This window comes from Erythrolamprus reginae, chromosome 1 (assembly GCF_031021105.1).
Source record: "Erythrolamprus reginae isolate rEryReg1 chromosome 1, rEryReg1.hap1, whole genome shotgun sequence".
In the NCBI taxonomy this organism is placed as follows: Eukaryota; Metazoa; Chordata; class Lepidosauria; order Squamata; family Dipsadidae; genus Erythrolamprus; species Erythrolamprus reginae.
In genome coordinates this window covers 274,801,607-274,823,878 of record NC_091950.1, presented here as the reverse complement: position 1 = coordinate 274,823,878, position 22,272 = coordinate 274,801,607, and positions in this window count along the sequence as shown.

Sequence of the window (22,272 nt, the reverse complement as noted above, 5' to 3'; positions counted from 1 at the left end):
ACTGATTGGTATAATTTTATTTTAAATGTTGTTTTAAAGTTTACAATATACTTTTTGGACATCACTTAGAAAAGCCCATATCGTACCTATAAATTAGTTTCTCCTTCCTTCCTTTAAAAATTCAGAGGAGCATCTTAATTTTCCTTCTGTCCTCCATTTTATGCATGTTGACACTGAAATATAAGCTGTGCTTGCTTCATCTGTGTGTTTCCTGGAAACCTGGGATTTAAATGATTAGAGCATTTATATATACCATTTCAGAATATCATACCAAATGAATACTGCTGTGTCACTCTGAAACAGACAGATATCTTGGGAACTTATTAATGTGAATGTTTGCACATGGTTTTGAAAGTCCCTAGTCCTTATGCATGAATAATAATAATATAAATTGCAAAAAAAAAGCTACTGGATTTATTTCCAGGGTTTTTTGCCCATCCAGTAAGATCATACAGAATGGAAGTGTTCTGGGTCCCTTCAACTAAACATTCATAGAATTCGTTATTGGGCAAATGTGATTGGACACACAAGAATTTTGTCTTTGGTGCATTTGCTCTCAATGTACATAAAAGAAAATATACATTTGTCAAGAACCATGAGGTACAACACTTAATGATTGTCATTATGATGGGACCACAGATTACAGATTAACAGAATTGGAACGGACCTTATAGGTCCAACCCCTCACTCAAGCATTAAACCCTACACCATTTCTGACAAATGGCAGTCTAATATCTTCTTGACAGCCTCAAGTGATGAAGCTCCCTCAACTTCCAAAGGCAAGTTGTTCAGTTGGTTCATTGTTCTCACTGTCAGAAAGTTCCTCCTTATTTCTAGGTTAAATCTCTCCTTGAACAGTTTCCACCCATTATTCCTTGTCTGGGCTTCAGGTACTTTGGAAAATAGCCTTTTCTGCACTTTTTCTACAGTCTCGACATCTTTTTTATAGTGTGGTGACCAAAACTGGATTCAGTACTCATGGTGTGGTCTTACTAAGGCTTTATAGAATAGTATTAATGCCTCAGTTGTTCTTGATTGTATCCCTCTGTTAATGCAATTTAGGATTGCTTTGGCTTTTTTGGTGGCTGCTGCACACTGCTGGCTCATATTTAGCTGGTTGTACACCAAGACTCCAAGTTCCCTTTCACAATCACTTCTATTAAGCCTGGTTTCACCCAGTTTATATGTGTATTTTTGTTTTTTTTCTTACCTAAGTGTAGGACTTTACCTTTCTCTACATTGAACTTCATTTTGGGACAGACTCACTGAGATGACAGAGCCCTTCCTTGCCCTCCCTTTCCTCCCCACTTTTGTCTCAAAAACAACAAGGATTCCAGGGAGCCAGAGTCAAACAGGAAGGATGATATTCTTAGCCTGGGCTAAGCATGACTACCCAAGCTCCCCAGAGAAGAATATTGAAGTTATGCGCTATTTTTAAAAAAAGTCCTCCTGTCAAATGTGTGTTTGTGTGTGTGTATGTGTATGGGTGTACACGTGGGTGGGTGTATCCTCCCTCCCTTCTTTCTCCCTTTCTCTTACTGGATTTGCAAGGATCTTTGTAATATATGGTTTCAACCTAATCCTCCGGGCTGAAATCATAAATATAAATGTAAATGTAAATCCAAGCCAGAACAGCAGGAGCAGGAGAGTTTGTTCCAGAGGGCCACCCCAGCCAGCCACAGAACCATCACTGCAGGGCTGCCATGCTCCTGGCTGTCCACCTCCTCTCTCGCTGTAAGAGAACAGGAGGGTGATACAGCACCTTCTCCACTTTGAAACTTCCCTCCTTGTGGGGGATCAGATTCCTTCACCTCTGCTGCTGTTGTTGGGGCTTTCCTCCATAAAAAGGGAGGCTGTTGTGCATGCGTGTGTGTGTGTGTGTGTGTGTGTGTGTGTGTGTGTATGTAGAGGCAGACATGGAGGGTGGCAGCAGCTCTGGTGGAGAAGCAAAAAAGTTTGATCAACATTTTACAGAGGAGGAGACGAGGAGAGCCAGGCACTGTGAGAGGGCCTGGGGAATTGGACCCCTTCATCCTCCACGCATGCTTCCACATGCAAACACACACACACACACACGGTGCCCTCCTGATTTCTTTACATGGGAGGAAGCCCCAGCAGCAGTAGCAGAGGCACCATGTGGAGGATGAAGGGGTCTGATCCCCCACAAGAAGGGAAGTTGCAAAGCGGAGAAGGCGCTGGCTCATCTTTCTTGAAACACTGCTATCATGTCTTCCCTGGTCCTTCTTTCATTAAACAAGCCATGCCCAGTTCCTGACATCTTTCTTCATATGTTTTAGCCTCCAGTCCCCTAATCATCTTTGTTGCTCTTCTCTGCACTTTTTCTAAAGTCTCAATATCCTTTTTTGCATTGTGGCGACCAAAACTGAATGCAGTATTCCAAGTGTGGCCTTACCAAGGCCTTATAAAGTGGCATTAACACTTCACGTGATCTTGATTCTATCCCTCGGTTAATGCAGCCTAGAACTGTGTTGGCTTTTTTGGCAGCTGCTGCACACTGCTGGCTCATATTTAAATGATTGTCCATTAGGACTCCAAGATCCCTCTCACGGTTACTACTGTTGAGCAATGTACCACATATACTGTACCTGTGTGTTTTGTTTTTCTTGGCTAAATGTAAAACCTTACTTTTTTCACCATTAAATTTCATTTTGTTAGATAGCACCCATTGTTCAAATTTGTCAAGATCCTTCTATATTTTGCAACTATCTTCTAGAGTGTTGGCTATTCCTGCCAGTTTGATGTCATCTGCAAAATTGATAAATTCCCCATATATCCCCTTGTCCAAGTCATTGATGAATATGTTGAAGAGTACTGGGCCTAAAACAGAGCCTTGGGGTACTCCACTGCATGCATCTTCCATGTAGATGTAGATCCATTGAGCACTACACATTGAGTGCGGTTAGTTAGCCAGTTTTGAATCCATGGAGGTGTTGCTGTCCATCCCACATTTTTCTACTTTATTAAATGGTAGGTTATGGTCTACTTTGCCTTACTGAAGTCCAAGTAAACCACATCGACAGCATTTCCTGGTCCACTAATTTCGTCACTTTGTCAAAGAATGCTATAAGATTAGTCTGGCATGATCTGTTTTTGACAAACCCATGTTGGCTTTTGGTTATTACTTTGTTTGCCTCTAGGTATTCGTTGACTCATTGCTTGATTATTTTTTCCAAAATCTTCCCTGGTATTGAGGTCAGGCTGATAAGTCTGTAGTTTCCTGGATCTGTTTTTTCCCCCTTTCTTGAAGATGGGAATTACATCAGCTCTTTTCCAGTCCTCTGGCAATTCCCCAGTGCTCCAGAATCTTTGAAAAATATAGTTCAGTGGTTCTGAGATCTCATCTGCCAGTTCCTTCAGAACCTTGGGATGTAATCCCTCTGGTCCTGGTGATTTTAATTCGTCTAGGGTGGACAGGTGTTTCCTTACCATTTTCTTCCCTATTTAACTTGTGTTCCTAATGATGCTGTTTTTGATAGGTTGGGCTGTTTTTCCTCTTTGTGTAAAGACAGATGCAAAAACCAAGCTTTCTCCTGCTGCTTGTCACCTTCTTGCCATTTTCTCCCTGCAATGGACCAATTGTTTCCTTGACTTTTTCCTTGTTTTTAATATATTGGAAGAAGCTTATTTGTTACTTTTTACTCTTTTTGCAACCTTTTGTTCATTTCTCTACTTTGTCACGTCCACAGTATTTAGCTGGTCTACTAATTTAGTCACTATGTTGAAGAATGAAATAAGATTGGTTTGATATGATCTGTTTTTAACAAACCTGTTAAGTCCAGTATGGCTGTCCCTCTAGTTCCCTCTACCTTTTGAACAACAAAGTTGTCTGCTAGGTTGGTTAAGATTTGATTTCTCACTTGGTGCAGAATTAATTTTCCAATTGATATCAGACTAATTGAAGTCCCCCATTATTATTGTACATATGATTGTTAGTTGGTTGCACTGGTGGGTTAATAGCGGTTCACTATGCTTCTGGTTCAGTACGTCAATCAAGTATAGGACAGTAGTTTATATAAACATAACACAGAAAGAAATGTTTATATAAAGTAATGATAAAAGAAGACAACAGGACAGTAGGACAGAAACGCTAGGCATTATGATGCGCTTATGCACGCCCCTTACAGACGTCTTAGAAAAGGGGAGAGGTTAACCGTAGACAGTCTAAGGTTGAAGATTTTGGGGTTTGGGGAAGAAACAAGTCAGGTAGTGAATTCCAGGCATTGATCACTCTATTGCTGAAATTGTATTTTCTGCAGTTTAGTTTGGAGCGGTTTAAATTTAGTTTGAATCTATTATGTGCTCATGTGTTGTTGTGGTTGAAGGTGAAGTAGTCATTAACAGGAAGGACATTTTGGTATATGATTTTATGAACTATGGTTAGATCAGTTTGGAGGCGACTTAGTTGTAAATTGTTTAATTTCAGTATTTCAAGTAAGGTATTTTGTTGCGGGAGGAGGAGTGGAGGACTCTTCTTGTGAAATATTTCTGGACACTCCCAATTATATTAATGTCTGATGTGCAATGTGTGTTCCACACAGGTTTGGTCTACCTAATCGCATTGATTCCTATATTGTAGTAGGAAAACTTGATGTAGCCTATCCAGGTCAGAATTCTTCATTGTTAAGAGTTACTATTTTAATTAAGAAATGATTCCCTTGAGTGTTTGAGTGTCATTAGTTATGCCTTGCTGTCAATATGGCTAGGATATAATGTATAATATGATGCAGCTCCATTGCAGCAAAATTTTAAAATGCAAAGTGATTTGCCCTTGCCCGATCTATTCATCTTTATATATTGACTCTTTGGGTGTTTTGCATAAAACTTTAAAATGACCTCCTTAACAAATACACTTCAACCTTGCTATGATACTCCAAAATATCAAATAACATAATTTAATATAATTGTTTCAAAATTTGCTAAATTAGAATCACAGATCTTAAGCAATATTTTTGGTGAGATTTGGTTTTGAGATTCCCTCATTTTTCAAATAATACTCTCTCCTTTTCCTTTTCCTTTCCTTTTGTCATGGTATCATATACCGTATGTCTGGTTTCTGAGTTTTGAACGGAGGCTCAGATTGGTATTAATGGAGCTATAGGCTGGAAACTAGTTTATGCTTCCAGGTTTGTTTGTTTTTAAGCAGGGCCAATTATGTCTGCCTCCTAAACTCTTTTAAGAGAAGTATGACTTTGATTTGTAGACCTTGGAATCATTGTTTTCCTACATAACCACAGCTGGTAGGGAAAGATTTATTTTGTGGTATATTTGTCACCATGCACTCATGAGAGAGGCAAATACAAGATGATTTCATTTCTGCCTTGATATATGGGTGTTGCCATCTCAGAGAGATTTACTCATTATAAACCAATTGTATTTTGCCATTCTAATGATTGGCATTAAGCCTCAAAAACTGGAATCTAACTTGACTTTGGTTTCAGAGAATACTCAGTACGCAAACACAGACTTAGATACACAAACAAACAAATACATCAACCAAATCATTCTTGATTTGTCAATCCTAATTCTCAGAGAAGGGGAAAGAAACAAATATTTATGATTCCCTCTCCACCCCGGAGTAAAATTTGTAATGGCATTGTGTTTTACACTGCAAGCCTTCAGTCATTTTGTATAAAATCACTTTTATAAGGTTAACAAATCAAATGGACAGATGATCAATGTCAGACCTATTGAGAAACTGCCTGTGCAAACAGAATACAAGATTAGCTTCAAGTCTATCATTCAAAGCATTGATTTCCATGTGTATATTAATGCACAACTTGGATATGTCTTGTAAAAGTGACCTTGATCTTAAAATGCATTTAAACATGAGTTTCACATTAAACTCTGAAAGATATTCAAGGTTCATAACTATTAATATATCTTGAACATATTCAATATTACCTCAATATATTGGAGCAATTCTAAAACAAAATATTTGTTTAAAGCTAAATTTAGTGAAAAAGAAAGATAACACAGATACATGCACACACCTATAATGTCTCTCTGTGTGTAATATGCAATGTAAGAAAAAATAAAATAATAAAATATTTCAAAGATATGAGGTTATTATATTAATAACCTCATTATATATTTATATAAAATATAAATTGGGTTATTATATTAATGCATATGTTCTTAACCAGGAATACAAATATATTTTATCAAATCTAAATGTAAAATCTCAGAGAGATTTTAAGAGCCGGGGTGGCGCAGTAGGTAGAGTGCTGTACTGCAGGCCACTGAAGCTGACTGAAGATCTGAAGGTCAGCGGTTCAAATCTCATCACCGGCTCAAGGTTGACTCAGCCTTCCATCCTTCCGAGGTGGGTAAAATGAGGACCCGGATTGTGGGGGCAATATGCTGGCTCTGTTAAAAAGTGCTATTGTTAACATGTTGTAAGCCACCCTGAGTCTAAGGAGAAGGGCGGCATAAAAATTGAATAAATAAATAAATAAATACATAAAATAAATAAATAAATAAAATGGCTTTTGTTTTGCAGGGGGTAATATGCATAGGTAGTACATTCCTGTTACATTTTCTTATATTTATCCTTCATTTATAGAATGTTTATATTTCTTGTTGGTTGTATGTACTGTATGTGCAGTATGTATTCAGTGAAAGAACAGTCATGTTGTTGACTTTAACTCTATACAAATCTTTTTCTTTCTATACATTATTATTATGGACCCTAAAATATGAAATCACAGCTATCAATTCTTTTGTTAGTGTAGTCTGTGGATCAGAAGTTTTTCCCAAAAACCTAGGATGTCATAATGTATTTTGTGTGCATATCCAATCCAATTACAATTTTGTAATTGACAGATGGAATTTTTTTCCCAATTCATGTGTTTTCTCAATAGTCAAAAAAAGAACAAACACAATCAACTGTTGGTATGACCAATAACTACTGGCACCGCCATGGGCAGTTTATGCCATAATCTTTCCATTTTGATTTTTTCAGATCTTGATACATTGTGATCCTCTCTAACTCTTTATCTTCTATTGTCTTCTGGTATTGTGGTTCATATCAGCTGTTTCCTCTGTATTTCTGTTATTATCTGAATTACTTCTACTATTATTATTATTTAATCAATTTGTATAATTACTCATTTCAACAAGTGACACAGGACAACAAACTATATTTAAATAATAATAATTACAAACACAAACATTAAAATACATAGCAACTGAGGAATGTACAATCAACAATCAGCATTTACTACCATGAGTAGGAAATGCGTTCCTTCACAACTTCATTCCATGCCAAGGTAAATAATCATGTCTTAGGGCCTTAAAAAAGGCCAACAGGGTTCAGGACAACCTAATGCTTTGAATGGAAGAAATGCTTAAACAGTAAGTAATATAAGAAGTCGAGAAGAACAGACAAATTTAGGTGCAAGTAATTGTTTCAATCTTTTCCAAAAGTTTTCCATTGAATTTGAAAGGGCAGATACATTCTTTCTCTCAGGAAGCAATGTTATTGCCTATTCAATAAAAAGTCTAATGCTAACTCAATTTGCACTTATCTTTTAAGAAATGTCCTCATAATACGAATTGCTCTAGTTGAAAGGATTTGAAGTAATGTTTTAAAAATGGTATGCCTAAATCTTCAACACGATGTGTTTTATTGTGCAGCTTATCTAATTCTACAGTTCTTATCAAATTTATATGACTGATCACATCGCTGGGTAGCATGTACAAAGTTAAAAATAATATAAATTATTATTAATATTACAAACTTTAAAATTATTAAACACAAAAAAGTAAAGCAAAATAAGAAAGAAATTGGGCCAAGAGAAGATATTATATTGGAGCCATATAAATGTTGTGACAGTCCTAATGACACAACTAACTCTTAAGGGACTCCAGAAAGTTAAAAGAGATGAAGTCAGCCTTAATATTTTCCACAAATGGAGGAACATAGCAGATAGTCCACTTATGACATGTCAAGCGAACCTCTCTACTGGACCTGCAGCATGCCACCTCTGTTGGATCTGTTGAGAGCGGCAGATGTAATAAGGGAGAGGCAGTCCCTTAAATAACCACATACTCCTTCTCTAAAATTATTAGTATTAAAATAAATAAGGCAGATGTGTAGAGTTTCATTTTCTAATTTTTGTAGTCTCTATTTTTTGTGTTATATTTTTACTTTTTTTAAGTACAGTTGCTATATTTATAAAATAGTGTTTGATATAATAACAAGCTGAAGTTCTGCTTGATTTTTATCTTCAAAGTACTTGTTAATTCTTCTGAAATTTTACCCTTAGCCTAACTATTACACAGTATCAAAAGATTCAGTCCCCATTTAAACTGTAATGAGGTGAAGAAAGTGGGTTATAGAGATGTAATAAAAATGGAGTATGATTAGAAGTTGTCATTCTCCCAGTTGAAAATATAGCTTTCAACGCTCATCACTCTATTCACTTTCAAAGCAAGGAACATTATGCAGCAATCTTAAAGGAATAAACATATTTAATTGACAATTAAAATAAACAAAGAAATGATCTAAGAAACAAAAGCAGGGAATCTAATGAAATCTAATTCACTGTTCTATGAATCACTCCATATTTTTCTTTGTGAACCTTCATTAATTCTAACATGCCTGTATATCAATTCATATACTATCATTTCTTCTTTGTTATATAACAAATGGATAGTACATTTATTATCTGCTCTTGAGTAAGTATTTTAATAGGCTGAGTAAGATACAGTCTTTAATAGTTGAAGTACTTGTGCAACATCAATAAGCTGAAGAGCATTAAGTGATTATAACGTTTACAAATTGAATGTTGCTATCTTTAAATTTGCTTATGTCTAAATGTACAGGTTTTTTTTAATGGCATCTGCTTTTATAAAAACACACTTCAATATTTTGCCAGATTTCAGGCTTGGTTTTATTATTCTTTTACTCTACCATAGTCATCCAGAGCCAAGATCCAGGTGAAATACCTTCTAATTTTGCTTGCTTATAGTCTTTAGAATATAACAACCTTGCCTTAGTAAATGCAACACATTTAATTAAAATATCCATTTGTTTTATCTAAAATTATTTTTGCCACTGATAATGTATCACAGCTTACTGCCATCAGTCATTTTATAATTTACTAATTTTTACTAGTATTATTATTAAGATTTTCATCTAAATTGCATATCAGTGTTAGAACTTTAGTTGCCATCATTTCTATTATTTTCTTTAAAGAAAAATAGGTTGGAAGTTTCTCATTTTAATAGCAGTAGCTTAATTTCCTTGTTTTGTATTGCCTATTTAGGATTTAATGAGACATAGCATCTTTTTACAATTGATTGTAAATTTCAGTAGGTTCTCTGTTCTGTCATTATCCCTTGTGTCATATTATAAGTTATATTTTGAAAAGGCAGGCATTATTTTTTTAAAAAAATTATTTATTCTTTGTCCAATATACAATACATATGGAAGAGAATAGACATTAAGTAATATATATAACAATAGAAAGTAAAAAGAAGAGAAGTAGATGGGAGGGAGAGAATATATATGATATAAGAGATAAGAAGAGAATATATATGATATATATATATAGATAAGGAGAAAATATATATGATATATGAGATAAGGAAGACAATTGGACAGGGGACGATAGGCACATCAGTGCACTTATATATGCCCCTTACTGGCCTCTTAGGAACCCGGAGAGGTCAATCGTGTCTAAGGGAGAAGTGTTGGGGGTTGGGAGTTGACACTATTGAGTCCAGTAATGAGTTCCACGCTTCGACAACTCGATTGTTAAAGTCATATTTTTTAAAGTCAAGTTTGGAGCGGTTAATATTAAGTTTGAATCTGTTGTGTGCTCTTGTGTTGTTGCGGTTGAAGCTGAAGTAGTCGTTGACCGGAAGGACGTTGCAGCATATGATCTTGTGGGCAATACTTAAATCTTGTTTTAGGTGCTGCAGTTCTAAGCTTTCAAGACCCAGGATAGATAGTCTATTTTCGTAGGGTATTCTGTTTCGAGTGGAGGAGTGAAGGGCTCTTCTGGTGAAATATCTTTGGACGTTTTCGAGAGTGTTGATGTCTGAGATGTGGTATGGGTTCCAGACAGATGAGCTGTATTCGAGAATGGGTCTGGCATAGGTTTTGTAGGCTCTAGTCAGTAGTGTGAGATTGCCAGAGCAGAAGCTACGTAGGATCAGGTTAACAACTCTGGAAGCCTTTTTGGCGATATTGTTGCAGTGGGCTTTAGCACTTAGGTCGTTTGATATTAGTATTCCAAGGTCTTTTACTGAGTGTGGGTTGGCTGCAGAGACCTTCCCAGAATATAACATCATTTAAAAATAGGACAATTGAAACTCTTGAAGAAAAGTCAATTAAAAGAGTAGAAGGTAATTGTGAAAAAAACCCAAAGTGTTAAGAGCAGGGGTGAAATTCAAAAATTTCCCCTACTGGTTCTGTGGGCATGGCTTGGTGGGCAAGTAGGGGAAGAATACTGCAAAATCTCCATTCCCATCCCACTCCTAGGGGAAGAATAAGGCAAAAAACCATTCCTGAAGGAATGATATTGCAAAATCTCCATTCCCACCCCAATATGGGGCCAGTAAAAGGTGGTCTTTGCCAGTTCTCCGAACTACTCAAAATATCCACTACCAGTTCTCCAGAACTTGTCAGAAGCTGCTAAATTTCACCAGTGGCTAAGGTATATATCACTATTACATATGCCTTTGAAAATAACCCTTTTGAGGGAACTTCCAAAGCTCAGCTTGTACTAACTTTTTATGCTGAGTTCTTTAGATCCCCTTAAGATCCCCTGGTTGAAGCAATATAATGTGAGCAATTGTATATCACTATCCAATCTTAACTTAGGTTTAGTATCTTCAAATGGTGCTTCATGTTTTAAAAACCGAGGACAGTTATTTGAATTCATGGAAAGGAGAAAAGAGAATCTCCATGTTTCATTAAATGTGTATTCTTATCCCTGTGGAAGCATATGATCAAATCTCTTCAGCATATCTATATTAGTTCACACCAATAAGTTTCGATTGTCCCATTGCATTTGTGAGATGCATTGGAATTTACAGACTGATTTATGTCACGGATGTTATAACCTAAGTACATATTTGGATTGTTAGATTGAAAGATTTTAAGTGCATATTTGAGGGGTGTCAATGGTTTGGTATAATATAAATAATTTATACTGTATATGTGATGGTAAGATTAAAATGGTACTTGATATACCTGTGGAATTGTAAACTATACATTAATATTGTAATAAAAGAGAACACATTTACTTTGTACATTACATATAATTGATCACCATGCTTGCTATAATATATATTCTAAGTGTAATATGTGGAATATAAACCTGTGGTTTTTTTCAAGGAAGAACATATTACCTTATATCCCCATATACTCACTCAGTCTGTCTGCCTGCTTCCCTATCTGTCTGTCTGTCTGTCTGTCTCTGTCTGTCTGTCTGTCTGTCTGTGTCTGTCTGTCTGTCTATCTATCATCCACATCCCCATATCCCCCAAAGGGAACTCTGGGCAGTGCACAATGATAAATAAAACAGTTAATATAAAACAGATAAAAATCAAATAAGCCACAATTATAATCAACATTAAAGATACTATCTCTGGGCAAAGAGAAGATAAAAATGACCTCATCAGTGATGGAACTATCGAGACAAATATCTGATTCCTGGGTGCCCCAAATTTGGCACCAGGTTTTGAGGGTCTTTCAAAAAATAAAAATGGGTGGGGAACCTGGAGAGGTCAATCGTGGATAGTCTAAGGGGAAAATGTTGGGGGTTAGGGGTTGACACTACTGAGCCAGGTAATGAGTTCCACGCTTCAACAACTCAGTTGCTGAAGTCATATTTTTTACAGTCAAGTTTGGAGCGGTTAATATTAAGTTTGAATCTGTTGCATGCTCTTGTGTTGTTGCGGTTGAAGCTGAAGTAGTGATATAATGAGATGGATTGCTGCAATGAGGAGAAGCAGGTCTTCAGATATCCCAGGCCATGAAGGGCTTTAAAGGTTAAAGCTAGCACTTTGAATAGGATTCAGAAGCAAACAGGCAAATAATGCAGTTTGTGGAACAGAGATGTAACATGAGATGTACATAACTGCCCATGCTGCCACTTTTGTACCAACTGAAGCTTCAGATACCCTTTAAGAGCAGCCTCTTATAGAGTGCATTACAGTAGTCCAATTTGCAGACTTTTATATCAAAGTACAATATTTATTGAATGATTCAGATGAAAGGAATCAGAGGAAACAGAAGAAAGTAACAGTAATTTCTGATTTATTACCTGAGCAATAGAGATAGCAGTATAGAAGGATGCTAGTAAAATGAAGCTTAAAAAATACAGCAATAACATTGCATTGGATGAGAATGTGTGCATCAAGTCAGTTAATACCACATGTTTTCATATCCTACTCGGTTACTTTACTTTCCTATCCTACTCCATTACTTTACTTTTTAAATTATATATTTTGTTTATTTGTTTTTCATATTTCTGAACCACCCATCTTTCTCCCCCCATCACATATATACACAAACACAGTATAGATCCACAGAGAAAATGTGATCTATAACCATGTGCATTTTAAAATCTTACTACAGCTACTATTATCTCTCATACCTGTATATTTGTTATAGTATCTCCAAATCTATCTTCTTTTTGCTTCATTCTTCTTGCATTTGCTTTTTTTGGCACAGATTTTTATAGAAAAATATTTAGCCTGACATGCAATAGATAGATAAGAATAAGTTGTAAAATCAGTCATGTAATCAAAAGAGAACAGGTGACGAAGGCACTTTAAAACAGAATAAAATATTACAAGGTTTACATCCTTGAAGGCAACAGCAGCAAATATAACAACTATTCGCCTCTGTTCATTTAAATAAAGGAAGTGAGGATTTGCGCCAGATGTGTCAGCTTTATCAAGTTAGGCTTTTCATCTCTTATCTCACGTTATGCTAAACTAAATTAAACAGCTTCATCCACAGCCACCCCTTCTTGTACAATTTGCATAAACAGCAGTCTTTATCACTTTCACGACAATTTCTTTCAATGTACCATAATTCACTGAGATGAAGCCGAGCCTTTTCCCTGTGATTGATATGATATTTCCAAATAGTCACTTTCCTTATGGCATTTAAAAAGGACAGCGGATGATGGTATCAAGATTATTAGGAGAGGAAGTTTAATTTTTGGACCATGTCAAAACCCTCACTGTAATTTCCATCACAAAAAGAATGCATGCGGTGTGATTGCCTTTTCTCATTACAGTCATTGTCAAAAGAATAAGATTCCAAATTTAATTGGCTAAACTAGTTTATGGAGTAGAATTCTATAATAAGCAACCATTGTCAACATTCACAATCATTCTGTAAATATTTTAATATTGCAATCCACCACTGTACCTGAGAAACATCTTACAGGGCAGAAATCATAAGATAAAAGCAAGAAAGATAATATACTGCTCAAAAAAAATAAAGGGAACACTCAAAGGACACATCCTAAATCTGAATGAATGAAATATTCTCATTGAATACTTTGTTCTGTACAAATTTGAATGTGCTGACAACATGTGAAATTGATTGTCAATCAGTGTTGTTTCCTAAGTGGACAGTTTGATTTCACAGAAGTTTCATTTACTTGGAGTTATATTGTGTTGTTTAAGTGTTCCCTTTATTTTTTTGAGCAGTATATAATATTGTTCAGGTAATGCAAACACAACCCATTTTTTTTCTTGTAATGGTAAAATCAACTTCAGACTGAAAATATGTCCTTGTGACTCCAACAATCGTTGGATTAAGTGCTGAGTCAGAAATGAAGTCATAGAAGGATTTCTACCTACTAGGTCTACTGCTGATTGACTAACATCTGTTCTCTGCACATTCCTCCTCATTTTCTCCTAGAAAGACTTCCAACCTTCTCATCAAATGTGTGAAGCAGGGATTCTTAGGATAAAGGGAAAATCAACAAACATCACTTCCTATTCTTCATCCAGTTGGAGGATCCTTTAAAGCTCATTCCACTCATAAGAACCTCTTATACAAGCTGTTTGTTTTCAATTCCAATGGATTTGGATTCCAAATAACACCAGAAACAGATAAATGACTAGAGTATGTGTTGTGATTCAGTGTGAGGCTCCTGGAGGCTGGAACTCTGCCGGCTCCATGCTCAGAGGGGGAGAACGAGGAACAGGAGGAGGAGGAGGACCAGGCAGACGGGGAAGAGGCATGTCAGGACGAGGAGGAGGGAGAACAGCCTGAGACCCCCGGGGGGGAGCTCTCCCCAGCGAGTAGCCTGGAGTCATTAGATGAGAACGCACAAGCCATCATAGATATGAGGCAGAGAAGGGCAGCACAACGAAGGGGACAATTAGCCAGGTATTTCCATCCCTAATAGGCAACAGCTGGGTTTGGGTGTGGTTCCCCTCAGAAAGGTTGAAAAGGCAGGCCCGCCCTTCCTGTATTGTGGAGAGTTATCTTTTGGGAGTCCTGTGACCTTGCTTCGATCCTTGGCGTCTCTGATTCTGGCTTGTGGCCTCAAAGGCTGAAAACTTGGGGGAGGCGTGGGTTTTATTATCTACAATGGTGTGTGTGCCAGCAAGAAGCCTGTTGTATTGTCTGGCCGTCATGACTCTTCTGTGAAGCTTCATAGCATTACAGTTTGTAAGAACAGTTTTTGTTATCTGTGTTTGTTTTCAAAGATATAAAATGACTTTGCTTTTTACCAGCGTGTCTGGCTACTCTTTTTAGTTGGTGTTGACGTCTGGGGGAACCCAGACAGAACAGTATGGAAGAGACAAAAATACAATATTACTATAAAGGTTGAAAATAAGACAGTTAAGTCTAATAGTTAAGGCAACAGATTAAAAAGTGAGAAAACATATATTCTAGTTCTGCCTTAGCCATGAAAGCCAGCTGGGTGGTCTTGGGCCAGTCATTCTATCATCCCAACTCCCCTCATAGAGTTGCTGTTGTTGTGGGGAAAATAAGAGCAGGGAAGTTTGTAGGATATGTTCACTGCATTGAGTTATTTATAAAAATAAAAAAGTTGGAATACAAGTAAGTAATTTAAAAAAATAAATAAATGAGCCCCAGTGGACATTTCTCCACTAGTTGTTGCTGACTGGAGGGGGCAGTGATTATGTCCAATTCAAGGCCATTGAGTCAGTGTTTCTGAAGACATTTCATGTCATGTGGCCAGCATGACATCCCAGAGCACTGTTATCTTCCCTTGGAAGTGGTATCTATTTATCTACTTGAATTTTCTTGCTTTCAAAATGCTAGATTGTCAGGAACTGGGGCTAGGATGGGACCAATCAGTCACTGGGCTGCCTCAAGTAAGTAAATAAATAAATAAGCAAGCAGGTTTATTAATTAAGTCATATTCTACTAATGTTTCAAAAGGGTATTTTTGTCAAGTGAATATTTGAAAGGTAGTGTGTGCATTTAAATATAAATTTTGTGTTGCTGTTCTTCATGTACAAGGGCACTTAAAAGTCTGTGAACTTTTTTGAATTTTCAACATTTATCCATATGTGTGACCTAAAATGTGTTCTATTCTTTGCACAGTATTTTAAACTGGATAAAGAGAATCCAATTCAACAAATAAGTCAATTATGCAGAGATATTAAACGCTCTGGAAGGTTCACAAACTTTTAAGTTCCACTGTATCTAGTGGATAGTGAATCAAAACAGTCTCTCTTCAGCACCATATCAGAATTATTTTTTAATCACCATTTTTCCCTAAATGCTGAAATAAGTACAATCTGCTAACTATTGTATAGTTCATTGCTTTCTTGTTAGGGTAAAGCAGTGTGGCAATACACATCTTTCTTTAGATGCATTGATTTGCCACAAAGTACCAGGAGTTTAGCAACAATATCTACATTTAAAAGAAGTTCATAGTTTGAAGCAACACATAAGTGAAATTGAAAAAAAACACTTCAAAAAACAAAATCCAAATGAGAATTACAATTACTCCACCACAAGAGACCTTTACTTCATATCACAGTCCTTAGTCTTAACATTTCAGTGCTACCGCTGTGCTTAGGAAGAACCTATGGAAAAATCTCTTATGATGAGTTCTGGCATCAGTATATATCATTTTCTGGCAACTGATAGAACCCCAGCAGGCTAGCAATGTCCACTGCTGACCCCTGTCCTTGGATTCCAGAACAGTTTAATGAATCACCTTCAAATGAACAGCAGTATCCCAAGAGCTGTTTCTTACTCAGTGTGCCTATGTAATAATACACTTTCTCCCCAGCAAATAATGCATCAATTTAAGTGGATGCCCTTACAGACAGTTAATCATTCCTTGCTTTCTATTCATTTAGTGAAGAACAATCCATTCTAATTGTTATCTTAATTTGTAGAACTGGTTACTTAAAAAGAGTCTTTCAAAAATGATGTTCATCATAGAGGGAATGTATCATAAACCATCAATCCAAATTTGCTATCAGAATGTAAGCATGTTCACTTTTCAGTCTATCTTTTGAAAGAGTGCTGCAACCAAAGATTAATGAGAAGTTAAAGTAGACAAGGTATGTTTTTGTCTTGATTTTTTCTCTAATTTACTACAGACCCTGACAGTTCTTTGTCGATATCTTTTTGTTGTTTGTCAATATTGGTTTGATATAGATGTTCTGAAATGGTGTAGGTCCCTTCAGATTGCAACATGTTCCAAAGTTCTTAAATAATGCCAGTAGATAGAGTGACCATATACAGAAAGTGAAGGTCATATACTTTTCAAAGCATTTTTTCCTTATACAGAATCTGAAAATACTTTCTAAGGAAAAAGGAAGGATACAGCAAAAGTTACTAATGAAATCCTTTGTATCCCTAGCTAGAAAAACCACAGCCAAAGATTCCCGCTGTCAATCAAACTAGATAATATTGGATTAGTGAGACAGACCATCTGCTTACCATAAAGAAATTTTCCATATTTCTGAATCTTAATAATCTAGAAATCTGAAAATAGCAAATCTATCCAGCAGTGAATGACACAGTGCAATGGTTGTTATAACCTATGGGAAAAGGTTTCAGTTATTTTGGAAGATCAGATTCACGATATGAACTAACTTTACAGAAGTGATTAGCCCTGTGCAATACCAAAAAAGAGGTTTTCACTTCTGATAAAGTTCTTCTTGAAGTAAACCTTCAAAATTAAGGAATCTGCACCCTCATTTCTAAGAATAAAGTAAGGAGTCAATTTATTTCCAACATAGAATAATAGAGTTGGAAATGACTTTGGGGGTTTTCTGATCCAACCCTCTGCTTTGAGAAAGAGAGAGAAAGAATACTATTTCAGATAAATGTTTTGCCCAGTCCCATTTTGAAAGCCTCCAGTGATGGAGCATTTGCAACTTCTGAAGGCAAGCGGTTCCATTGGTTGATTACTCTCACTGTTAAGAAATTTCTCCTTAGTTCTAAGTTGCTTCTCTGGTTAGTTTCCATCCATTGTTTCTCATCTTGCCTTTTGGTGCTTTGGAAAATAGTTTGACCCCCTTGTCTTTGTAGAAGATCCTCAAATAATGGCCCTTTAAAAATACTTGTGTACAACTTTACAATCGCTCTCAGTCTTCTACCGAAGAAACCACTTTGATGAGTGTGATGGTAGAAGACTGAGATATGTTTCTGGGATTGATAGCTCTGGCAAATACTGCAGAGGTCTCTTCAGATTGCAACAAAACTCTTGATTTCAGAGTGCCCATGCTAAAACTTTTCCAAGCTGGAGTTACCAGCTTGTCTGGCAGAAAGAGAACATGTCCTCGTTTTTCTCCTCATTTCCTCTATCCAGCAGGCATAGCTGTAATATCAAATATTGTCCAACTTTTTGACTAGCTCTTCCTGAACAGCTTTTTTCCACTTCCCCAATAAATGCTCATTGCAAGTTAACAAGCTAATTAGATGATTAGTACTGCTGCTGCCTGAAATTGACAAGACTTTAGTTAGACATTGAAAGGGGTGGGGTTGCTTCTGAAATATCTCTAGCAATTTTCTGCATCTGGAAAAAAAAGATATTTCTGCTAAAGGACAAAGTACTTTCATATACATAAACTTTCATATAAAATAAATAAGAACTTTGTGTTATTATTGTGGATGCAGATGTGGTATTCAGATAGTTCATACAGATTCAGGCAAACCTGTAGTAGTGACATGCATGTGTGCCTGTCTGTGGGCCTGCCCACCCTCCCTGGTGCTATGTCATTTTATTTAAGCATGTTTTGTAGCCACATACATCTGCACAAGCTATGCGTGTATGCGTGGAGGACTGCACACATGAGCAAAGTGCATGCACAGAAAGTGCATGCTAACATTTGCAAACTGGTAAGGAAGGTAAGTGAATACTACCCCTGCGTGGATGTGAAGAAAGTTAAACAGTACATTCTCTTTCCCCCCAAATGTCTTCTTTTCTAATTGTGTGCAACCTTGTTTGTCTGTTCAGATATCTGGCAATCTTATTCTAGACTGAGCTGCTTCAATAAACATAACTGGCAACCCTGTCTACATAATTGGCCAGCTGGAGGGTAGTTGGTACGTGCTAAAGGCCTTCCAGACTGAGTGATGCTAGCACAAGTGACCTAACCTGAAGCAAACATGCCAAAGACTTTACAGATTAAAAAATCTTATGTGAACACTGTAAGCAATCTCATAGTTCTAGTTTAGAGTATAAAGTCCAAGGTCCTCTAAACTGGGCAACTTCAGGGAACCCTACAGCAAGCCCTCAGTTTCTACTGAAACTTTTCTGATGAAAGACTTTGGCAGATTTGGTGGAGAGATAAGCTGAAAGGTCATTCTGTAACTGTGGCCTGAAGTAATTCAAGGTACTACAGAATTCTGGATTCAAGCAAATCACATCGTTGGTTTATTCTGTACAATGCAAATGAAGTGAAACTATGTTTTTTTGCACCAGCTCACTTAGGACAAAATTTATGCTTAGTAGCTTCTGTCAGGATCTCTGGGGAAAAGTACTTTTAAATTAGATAAAGTTTACGGCAAAAGCGATAGAAGGATTCAGACACTGTGATAAGTAGCAGGGAAAAAAACCAAGATTAATTCATACCTTGCCAACTGCACCTTTTCATTTTTCCCTAATATTTTTTTGTTAGCTGATTGTAGTTGAATATATTTGATTATTTGAACTGCAGTGTGAAGAAGCTGTACAAGTGATGTGTACGGATGACATTCATCTCATCTCGAAATGGAGTAGTTGAGTTATCATCTACTCAAAATGTTCAAACAAGCTGTCAGGATCCCATCAGCCTAATTATATTCATGATCCAAACACAGGGTTATTTTAAACATGCTTGCTTCAAAGGAATTCTATCCATTTTCATAAGACATATTCTGAAATAATTGTAAATTGTGAAAAATTCGAAAGGTAAGGCATCTCATAAAGAAGTTGCAAAAATAAAAACAAATGTTGACACATAAGATTGTGGGCTAATAACTTATCCCAAACATATTTCAAATATGTAAATACATTAATATTTATGTCAGCAGAAGTAGAAATATTTTTGGAGTATCAAAGTCATACATTCAAATACACAATTGGACTTCGGCAACCTTTCCTAATCTTTATATGTCTAAACAAATTGCTTTTGATGATATAAATGTTTTGTTTCTCATTCAGTGATTATATATTTCTTGCATGTATCTCCCAAAATATGACCTAGAGTCCAGACAATCCCTCCAATGTTGTGAAGCAGACTTAGATACCAGGATACACAATGAAGGAAGAATCAAAGATAATTTTTTCCAGTGTTAAGGGGTGGAGGAGACCTTTTTCTTTTAATTCTGTAGCTCAGTTAAGCTTCAAAAGAGTTTGCCCTCTTCTAATATTTCTTTAGTAGCTTTTAAGAGGAAAAAAAATTCCTATCACCTAAAAACACTTTAATTGGTATGATTTCAGGTAGTGCCAAAATGAATGTGCATTAAAAAAAATAAAAACAGTAATTGATGCAGATGAGATTACCTTAGAAAAAAATACAATGTGAAATTTTGTCAATTAATAGCAATGGTGCATAAAATGTTTGAATTATTAAACTAAAAGAGTTCTTAGTCCATAATGAATGACCAAATTAAATGGTATCATACTTAAAAATAAAGAATAAAAGCATCTAATGCAAAAATCAAAAGGCATATGCCAGATGAGTTTTTAAAACCACTCATTTCCTAGCACAGTAAATAATTTAATTTAGTAAATGTAAAGGAAGCCAAAATCTAAATCATAATTTAGCATTAGCTGTTCTAAAAAAAGTCAAAATGTTGTGAAACAAACAATAATAATAATATTTTTAAATTATTCCCAAGATTTCACTGGGCTGAGTGTTAAATTTGATGGTAGAAGACAGTAAATAACTTTCACATATGAAATGTATGACACTGGAGTCCTTATTATATTCAAATTCTAACAGGCCTTTGCCAATTATACACATTATGAGGAACCAACATACCTGCTCCGTTTAACTTATCCAACTCCTTTTTTCCCAATTTCCATGCAGAGTAGTATAAATTTTGTCACAACTCCAAGGAAAGTATAAATTCTATTGTGACTTAATGTTAAATAAAAAAATAGGGAGCTTTGGAATCTAGAACAGACATGTAGTAATTGTGTTTCTGAAGTATCTTGGAATTTGTCCCTGGAAGTTATTACGGTGCTATATTTATAGTGTGGGAGAAGGGAAAAGAAGATAAGACGGAGAAGGGAAAAGAAGATAAGACGGAGTGGCTGTGGGTTTTGCCTCCCAAGGACAACTCCATCTGTCCGTCCATTACCCTGGGGGGGGGGAATTATTGACCCCCTCAGAGAGGGTCCGCAACTTGGGCGTCCTCCTCGATCCACAGCTCACATTAGAACAACATCTCGCAGCTGTGGCGAGGGGGACGTTTGCCCAGGTTCGCCTGGTGCACCAGTTGCGGCCCTATCTGGACCGGGACTCACTGCTCACAGTCACTCATGCCCTCATCACCTCGAGGTTCGACTACTGTAATGCTCTCTACATGGGGCTACCTTTGAAAAGTGTTCGGAAACTCCAGATCGTGCAGAATGCAGCTGCGAGAGCAGTCATGGGCTTACCCAGGTATGCCCATGTTTCACCATCACTCCGCAGTCTGCACTGGCTGCCGATCAGTTTCCGGTCACAGTTCAAAGTGTTGGTTATGACCTTTAAAGCCCTTCATGGCACTGGACCAGAATATCTCCGAGACCGCCTCCTGCCGCACGAATCCCAGCGACCAATTAGGTCCCACAGAGTGGGCCTTCTCCGGGTCCCGTCAACTAAGCAATGTCGGTTGGCGGGCCCCAGGGGAAGAGCCTTCTCTGTGGCGGCACCGGCCCTCTGGAACCAACTCTCCCCGGAGATTAGAACGGCCCCTACTCTTCCTGCCTTCCGTAAACTTCTTAAAACCCACCTTTGCCGTCAGGCATGGGGGAATTGAAACATCCCCCCCCTGGGCACGTTGAATTTATATATGGTATGCTTGTGTGTGAGTCTGTTAGTTTGTGGGGTTTTTTAAATCTTTAAAATTTTAAATTGTTGATTACTTATGATTTGTCTTTTTACATGTTGTGAGCCGCCCCGAGTCTTCGGAGAGGGGCGGCATACAAATCCAAGTAATAAATAAATAAATAAATAATGTTGCTTCATAATAATCACATTAAATATGTTTATATTTAATTAAGTAAAATGAGAATGTAATCTCTGATACTCTCAATGGCCTCTGGCCTTGTAAATATTATGCACTAGTCATCTCTTACATGAGAGGTATCAAACTGGCGGCCCGCAAGCCAGATGCATCATGTGCAGGCCATGACTACCTTGGCTCTGCGAAGGCAAAAAAACATTGTGAAACATCATATGACATCACATGATGCAATTGAGTTTGACAGCCATGTCTTAAACTCACAGTTTATCTCACCCTATTTTCTGACTAATCCTTCCCTTTTCTAATACTAGTCTTTCCATAATATCGTCAAGACAAAAAGGCTACTATAAACTTTGTGAGAAAAAGCCAAACAGTTTTATGGTCTCTTAGATTCCCATCTAGAAATTATTAGCTTCTAGTTTAGTGTCTTAGCTGTAGAAATTCAGGTCTTTCCATGGACTCCAGCTGTCTTTTTCCATTAGAGTGTGTGTGTGTGTGTGTGTATGTGTGTGTGTGTGAGATATATATATATATATATATATATATATATATATATATATATATATATATATATGTCATATATATATATGTCATATATATATATGTCATAT